The sequence below is a fragment of the Nicotiana tomentosiformis genome, chromosome 7, assembly GCF_000390325.3.
Source record: "Nicotiana tomentosiformis chromosome 7, ASM39032v3, whole genome shotgun sequence".
Classification (NCBI taxonomy): Eukaryota; Viridiplantae; Streptophyta; class Magnoliopsida; order Solanales; family Solanaceae; genus Nicotiana; species Nicotiana tomentosiformis.
This window is the reverse complement of record NC_090818.1, coordinates 26,658,062-26,664,325: the sequence shown is the minus strand read 5'-3', so window position 1 is coordinate 26,664,325 and position 6,264 is coordinate 26,658,062. Positions and strand designations below refer to the sequence as shown.

The window sequence follows — 6,264 nt, the reverse complement described above, 5'->3', positions numbered from 1 at the left end:
ACTTATTATGGATCGAAGGGACTAACTTCTGTTCATTTAAAGATATGCATCATAATTCTAGATAAAATTAGGAAGTACCTCAAATAATACGTGACAAAAGCAATAATATTTGTTCATTATCACTAAATTAAAGGATAAATATAGTTATAGAAAAAAATAAATGGCAATAAAATAGAATTCAAATTGTTGTACCTTTGTTTCCATGCATAAATAACACAGTGAACTACTTCGGAGTTCAAGGTGAACAAGCATTTTGGGTTCAAATGTAGATGGCAATGACTCCCAAGGATACTTAGTCCAGACAAAACAACGCAAGTTGTTGGGTAGATACTCAATGGAACCATCACCGGTCTGTTACAGAAGCAAAATCAATTAAAACCTATGGGAAAATAAAGTGACAAGTTTTTAAGAACCAAAATGCTATTGAGAACAATAAATAGCATAATCAATAGCATATGAAGTTAATCATATAAGAAGGTACAATAAAAGGATGGACATGAAGTCAATAAGTAATTCCTTAATGCACATCTAACCAACATGATAAATTTTAGTTGCATATTGCTGATGTAAGAATAAACACATAAAACTACAAAATCTAAACTGCTGCACTTTTCAGAAAATATTATTTTCTCCATCCACAGAGAAGTGTAGAGAAAAAAAGGAAAATTCTGAAAACTTCATAAAATAAGTTTTAAATCATTACAACACATAACTCACAGTAATAATCGAGTCAAGCCTAACATCTGATTCCAGCTGATCATCCAACCAAAGCACCTTCATATTGCTTAATTTATGCTTCTTCAAATTTTGTAGGAAAGAGTTGAAGAAATTCGAAGTGAAAGAGCAGAAAGTCTTGATGAACCTTCACAAAATGATGCACTTGGCATAGTATTAGGTCCCGAGCACCCCGGACATGTTTGAGGTTTAGGCTTGGGTGTAGTTCCAATTGTAACATTTAAACAGACATCTACGAGATATCGTCGTGGTTATGTGGGAACATCTAGCACTACCGCTCCAACTCCGGAGTGGCAGCAAGAGATGACGGATGTGAAATCAAAATTAAATGCACTAATTAGCTTATATGAAGAGAACATAGGGAATATCCCCGAGGAGTTTGCTCACTTATTTTTCACTCCTTCACGGGTATAAGTTCTCTTGCTACATCAAAATTTTAGTTATTTGCTTTTCTTACGGTTCTTTTTTAACATAAAGTGGTTTTCTAAGCCATGTAGTTACATTTTTGGGTGGTTAAACTCATTTATTTCAATGTGATTTCTGTATATCCAGTCCTAGTTACATGATAGAATGCTTTGAAATATGTGGAATCATGGTAGTTTAATTCATAATGCCTGTTTTTAGTAGAATTCGCTTGTTGGCATAGGTTAAAACTCTCCATTATGTGAATGCAATTGATAGAATAAGAATACTCTGGTCTGTGATTTTGTTGTCTTTGAAGAATTTATGATTCTGTTTTTTATGTATACAAAGTGCGTGAAGTTTTGGCTTTCCTTCCTGGTAATTTGTTTCATGTGTAAGTAATAAATGATGGATGACGAATGTTCAGAGGAATTGAAATTAGTGTTGTGGAGTAAGTCATGAGTGCACAATGCTGGAATTTTAGGACTTGATCGGTGCTTGATCAAGTCCTGAAGACTCAAGAGCATGAAAATTAATAATACTGCAGAACTCTTTCAACACTTAGGAAGTTCTACTACTTCAGCTCACTAGTTAAAATTTTAGTATGCTTATTGACTGTATTTTATTTTTCAGGCACCAGATTTAGGAAGTGGTGCACCATCAACAATTGAACCAAGAAGATCTTTAGATGAAAGTAACAATGATGATCGTCCAAGTATGAATTAGTGATTATTTTATAGGATTAACTATGAATCTTTTGGATATTACTGTTGAAATACACTTTGAAGCATTAATATTTGGATGACGTAATTTTGGTATACTTGTGTATGTGTGAATTTGTGATTATTTTGTAGGATCAACTATGAATCTTTTGGATATTACTGTTGAAATACACTTTGAAGCATTAATATTTGGATGACGTAATTTTGGTATACTTGTGTATATGTGAATTTGTGATTATTTTCTAGGATCAACTATGAATCTTTTGGATATTACTGTTGAAATACACTTTGAAGCATTAATATTTGGATGATGTAATTTTAGCATACTTGTGTTTTATATAATGAATATTTTTCTTATTTAATCTTCTATATTGGGTTTAAATGATTATGAAGTGCTACAGAAGTTTCAAAGCATAGCATTCAATAAATAGGATTGTAAATGTGAAAAAATAGGATTCTGAACAGACCTCGGCTATAGTAGCAGTAAAAATTGAAATTATGGCGGTTTAAAACCGCCACAATATGCAAAGCAAAAAGCCACATTTAAACGGTTAAAATACGGCGGTTTTCAAATGTAATTACGGCGGTTTGCCTAGAACCGCCATAATATAACTTTGTCGGACGGGATTGTGGCGCTTTTAAAAGCCGTCGTTAATGTGTATTGGGGCGGTTTGAAACCGCCATTATATGTTACAATAACCGTCGTAATAACCTCATTTTCTTGTAGTGATTGGTTCGTGTTCTACCATTTATTGTCAATTATACTCTTATATACTTTAATTGAAGTTGTTGTATCTTTTATTGTCGTGTTATCTCTTTCATTATTGACTTATCCTTGTTTGAAGTCATTATTACATGTTATATCTTCCATTGTAATTTATCCTTAATTGAAATTGTTATTACATGTTATCTCTCTTATTGTTGTGTTATTTCCTAATTGAAATCATTGTTACATGTTATCTCTTTTATTGTTGAGTTATTCTTATTTGTTATAGTTGTAATACATTATCTCTCTCATTGTTGGGTTATTCTTATTTGAGGCAATTATTACTTGTAATGTCTTTCATTGTGAGCTTATTCTTCCATTTTATTGTGTTTTTGTAATTCTTGTTGATTTACTTGTCGTACTCCTGTGTTATTGTTGTGGATGTTATACTTAGTGTTGTTGAGCCGAGACCTATGTGTGGTTGTGGTGTTGGAATTATTTTTAAGGAAATATAGTGGCATATGGGCACATATGGTGCGAGTTGTTATATTGTGTTATTATGTTTTGGCACATATGGTATTGTTGAGAGGATTATCGGAGTGTTCGCACGTGAGTTGTTCATGCTATTGTTATCATTGATATTTGCACATGCGGCGTGATAAGACGGGCTATATATATATGGGTTTGGGGATGTGGCGAGACAAGGTGGAAATATTATTATGTGCATGTGGCGAGACAATACGGACATTTACCTTATTATTGCGCATGCGGCGAGATAAGGGGGCTATGTCGAGGATGATTTGTGATAGCCCGGGGGCATTGTTATTGATGATATTTGTGTAGTGGTGTGCCTACCTTGTGTGAGTCATGCATATTGTAGTTTTGTTGTGTCGTTTCCCATGTGCCATTCGTTGTCTCTGATCTTACTTGTTGACTCGAGCTATAATAGTATACTTGCACACGCATACACCATAATCTGTCACATATATTAGTCTAGGAATATGAACCTTGATGTTTGATGATCATTTACATGTATTCTTGTATTCATTGCCTTATGTGCATGAGTTGCACTGTTAGCAAGTTGTCCGTGCGGATATGAGAAATTATTACTGCTAGCACGTGAGTTATCCGTGTGGATGTAGGATAATGTTACTCTCTTAGCACATGAGTTATCCGTGCAGTAATGAAGTATTAAGGGTATTGGCACGTGAGTTGTCCGTGCAGCACGTAAGTTGTCCGTACGATTATGATTTGTAATGTAGGCACAAGATTTCAAGTGATTTGGGTTCGTGATTTGGGACCTGTGATTATAAGGTGTGATACCTCAGGGAAATTCTTGTATAAACCTTGTGTCAAAGCGGTTATTTTATTGGATTGTTACTTGTTTTCACTTGCTTGGTTTCATCACACTTTAATTGTATTCCACTTACATTACGCCGTTATTACTTATTGGTCCTTGTTTTTAATTGTTGTTTTTAGTTCTTAATACAAGTATTGTAACACTATTCTTACCATATTTAATTTTATATATTTCCCTGTTAGTTTTATATTCACACTTGTACAGGTTATTATATCTAGTAGGTGTCTTGACAGTTACTCGTCACTACTCCACCAAGGTTAATCTTGATACTTACTGGGTACCGCTGTGGTGTACTCATTCTACACTTGATGCATATTCTTTTGTGCAGATCCAGGTACCTCGGGCGTGTTGTTCATTAGATACATGATCGAGTATTATTATGGAGACTTTAAAGTTGTAATGACCCGGCCGGTCATTTTGAGTCCCGCTCCCCTATTTACTGCACATTTTTATGCTTAATTGTCATTATGTGACTTGTCGGGGTAGTTGGTTCGGTTTCGGGGATCTCTCGGAATGAGTTGAGACACTTAGCCTCAAGGTCGGAAGCTTAAGTTGAAAGAGTTCACCAAATATTGACTTATGTGTAAATGGCTTCGGAATGGAGTTTTGATGGCTTTGATAGCTCTGTTGGGTGATTTTGGACTTAGGAGTGTGTCCAGATAGTGATTTGGAGGTCCGTAATTGATTTAGGTTTGAAATGGCGAAAGTTGGAAATTGAGAAGTTTGACTGAGAGTTGACTTTGTGGTTACCAGGCTCGTATTTTGGTTTCGGGGGTTGGATTAGGTCCGTTGTGTCATTTATAGCTTGTGTGCAAAATTTGAGGTCAATCGGACTTGATTTGACAGGTTTCGGCATTGATTGTAGAAGTTAGAATTTATTAGTTTTTGTTAGGTTTGAATTGAGGTGTGATTCTTATATTTGAGGTTGTTTGATGTAATTTGAGGACTCGACTAAGTTCGTATCGTGATTTAGGACTTGTTAGTATGTTTGGTTGAGGTCACAGGGGCCTCGGGTGGAGTTTGGTTGTTAACAGATCAAAGTTTGGAATTGAAGGACTGCTGAAGTGCACCAGGTCTGGTGTGATCGCACATGCAGAGTTTTGATCGCAGGTGCGAGCCAGTAGAAGCTATGTGAGGAGAGGAGAAGCGGCCTCTAAATGGGTGTGCAAGGGTTGCAGGTGCGAGTGTATTTCCGCATCTGCGTGGTCGCAGATGCGGAGTATGGGCACAGAAGCGAAGCTCGGTGAGGAGGCTGTGGAGTGCAGGTGCGGAGGAAGTTCTGCAGATGCAGACTCACATCTGCGTATGTGTGATTGCAGAAGCGAAGGCAGGGACCTTCAGGTATAACCGTAGAAGCAGAGGAAGTGTCCACACCTGCGAGACCACAGATGCGATTAAGTGGGTCAAAGGTGCCAAAGCACTGTAGTTTGAAATACGAAGGGTTTCGTGATTTTTCTCATTTTGGACTTTGCAAACTCGGACCAAGGTGATTTTTGAGAGGATTCGAGGGGTTTCTTGAGGTAAGTTACTTGTGATCATTTTTATTCAATAATCATGTATCCGCATTGCATTTCACACCTAGGTTTTGTGTTTTTGAGGTGGAATTTTTGGAGTTTGTGGCTAGGGATTTGGAGAGTTAATTTGGAGGATTTGAGTGACAAATTGGTGTCGAAATTTGGTAAATTTGGTATGGTTGGACTCATGATTGAATGGGCTTCCAGATTTTGTGACTTTCATCGGATTCCAAGACGTGGGCCTAGGGGTCGACTTTTGAGTTGACTTTTGATTAAGAACTTAGCTTTTTCATATAGAACTGATTCTTTTAGCTCGTGTTGATTGTATCGAATTATTTATGGCTAGATTCGAGGCATTTGAAGGCCGATTCGCGAGGCAAGGGCTTGTTGGAGTAGTGTTTTGCAAGATTTGTGGTAAGTAACCCATCTAGGTTCTGATGGTATGAAACCCCGAATTTCATGCTATGTGATTGATGTTGAGGTGACGTGCATACTAGGTGACGGGAGTGCGGTTGTGCACTATAGTAATTGTGATTTAGTTGATTCCATGAAACTATGTGGTTATCTTATCTGAACATTATTACTGAACTATGTGTGTTAGAACACTTGAGTTATGATTTATGCTAGAAATCATGTCTAGGTTATATGTTGGTACTATTGGGACCCACTGTGGTCGTTCTTTGTTGTTGAGTTATTTGCTTAATTGCAATTATTTTCTCAGATGCATTCATCACTGCATATCATATCTCAGTCTCTGTTATCGTATATTGTCACATCATGTATCATTGATTTAGGATGCTTAGCATGAGTGTTGTGAGCCCGAGG

General features: G+C 36.6%; 1 long non-coding RNA gene across 1 annotated transcript; it reads left to right on the top strand.

Moving 5' to 3' along the window:
* The first annotated feature begins 735 nt into the window (after positions 1-735).
* On the top strand, positions 736-2,069 carry LOC104094922 (uncharacterized). The gene is made up of 2 exons (XR_001969050.3): positions 736-1,143; positions 1,771-2,069. It is a non-coding gene; the product is annotated as an uncharacterized lncRNA (long non-coding RNA).
* The last annotated feature ends 4,195 nt before the right edge of the window (positions 2,070-6,264 follow it).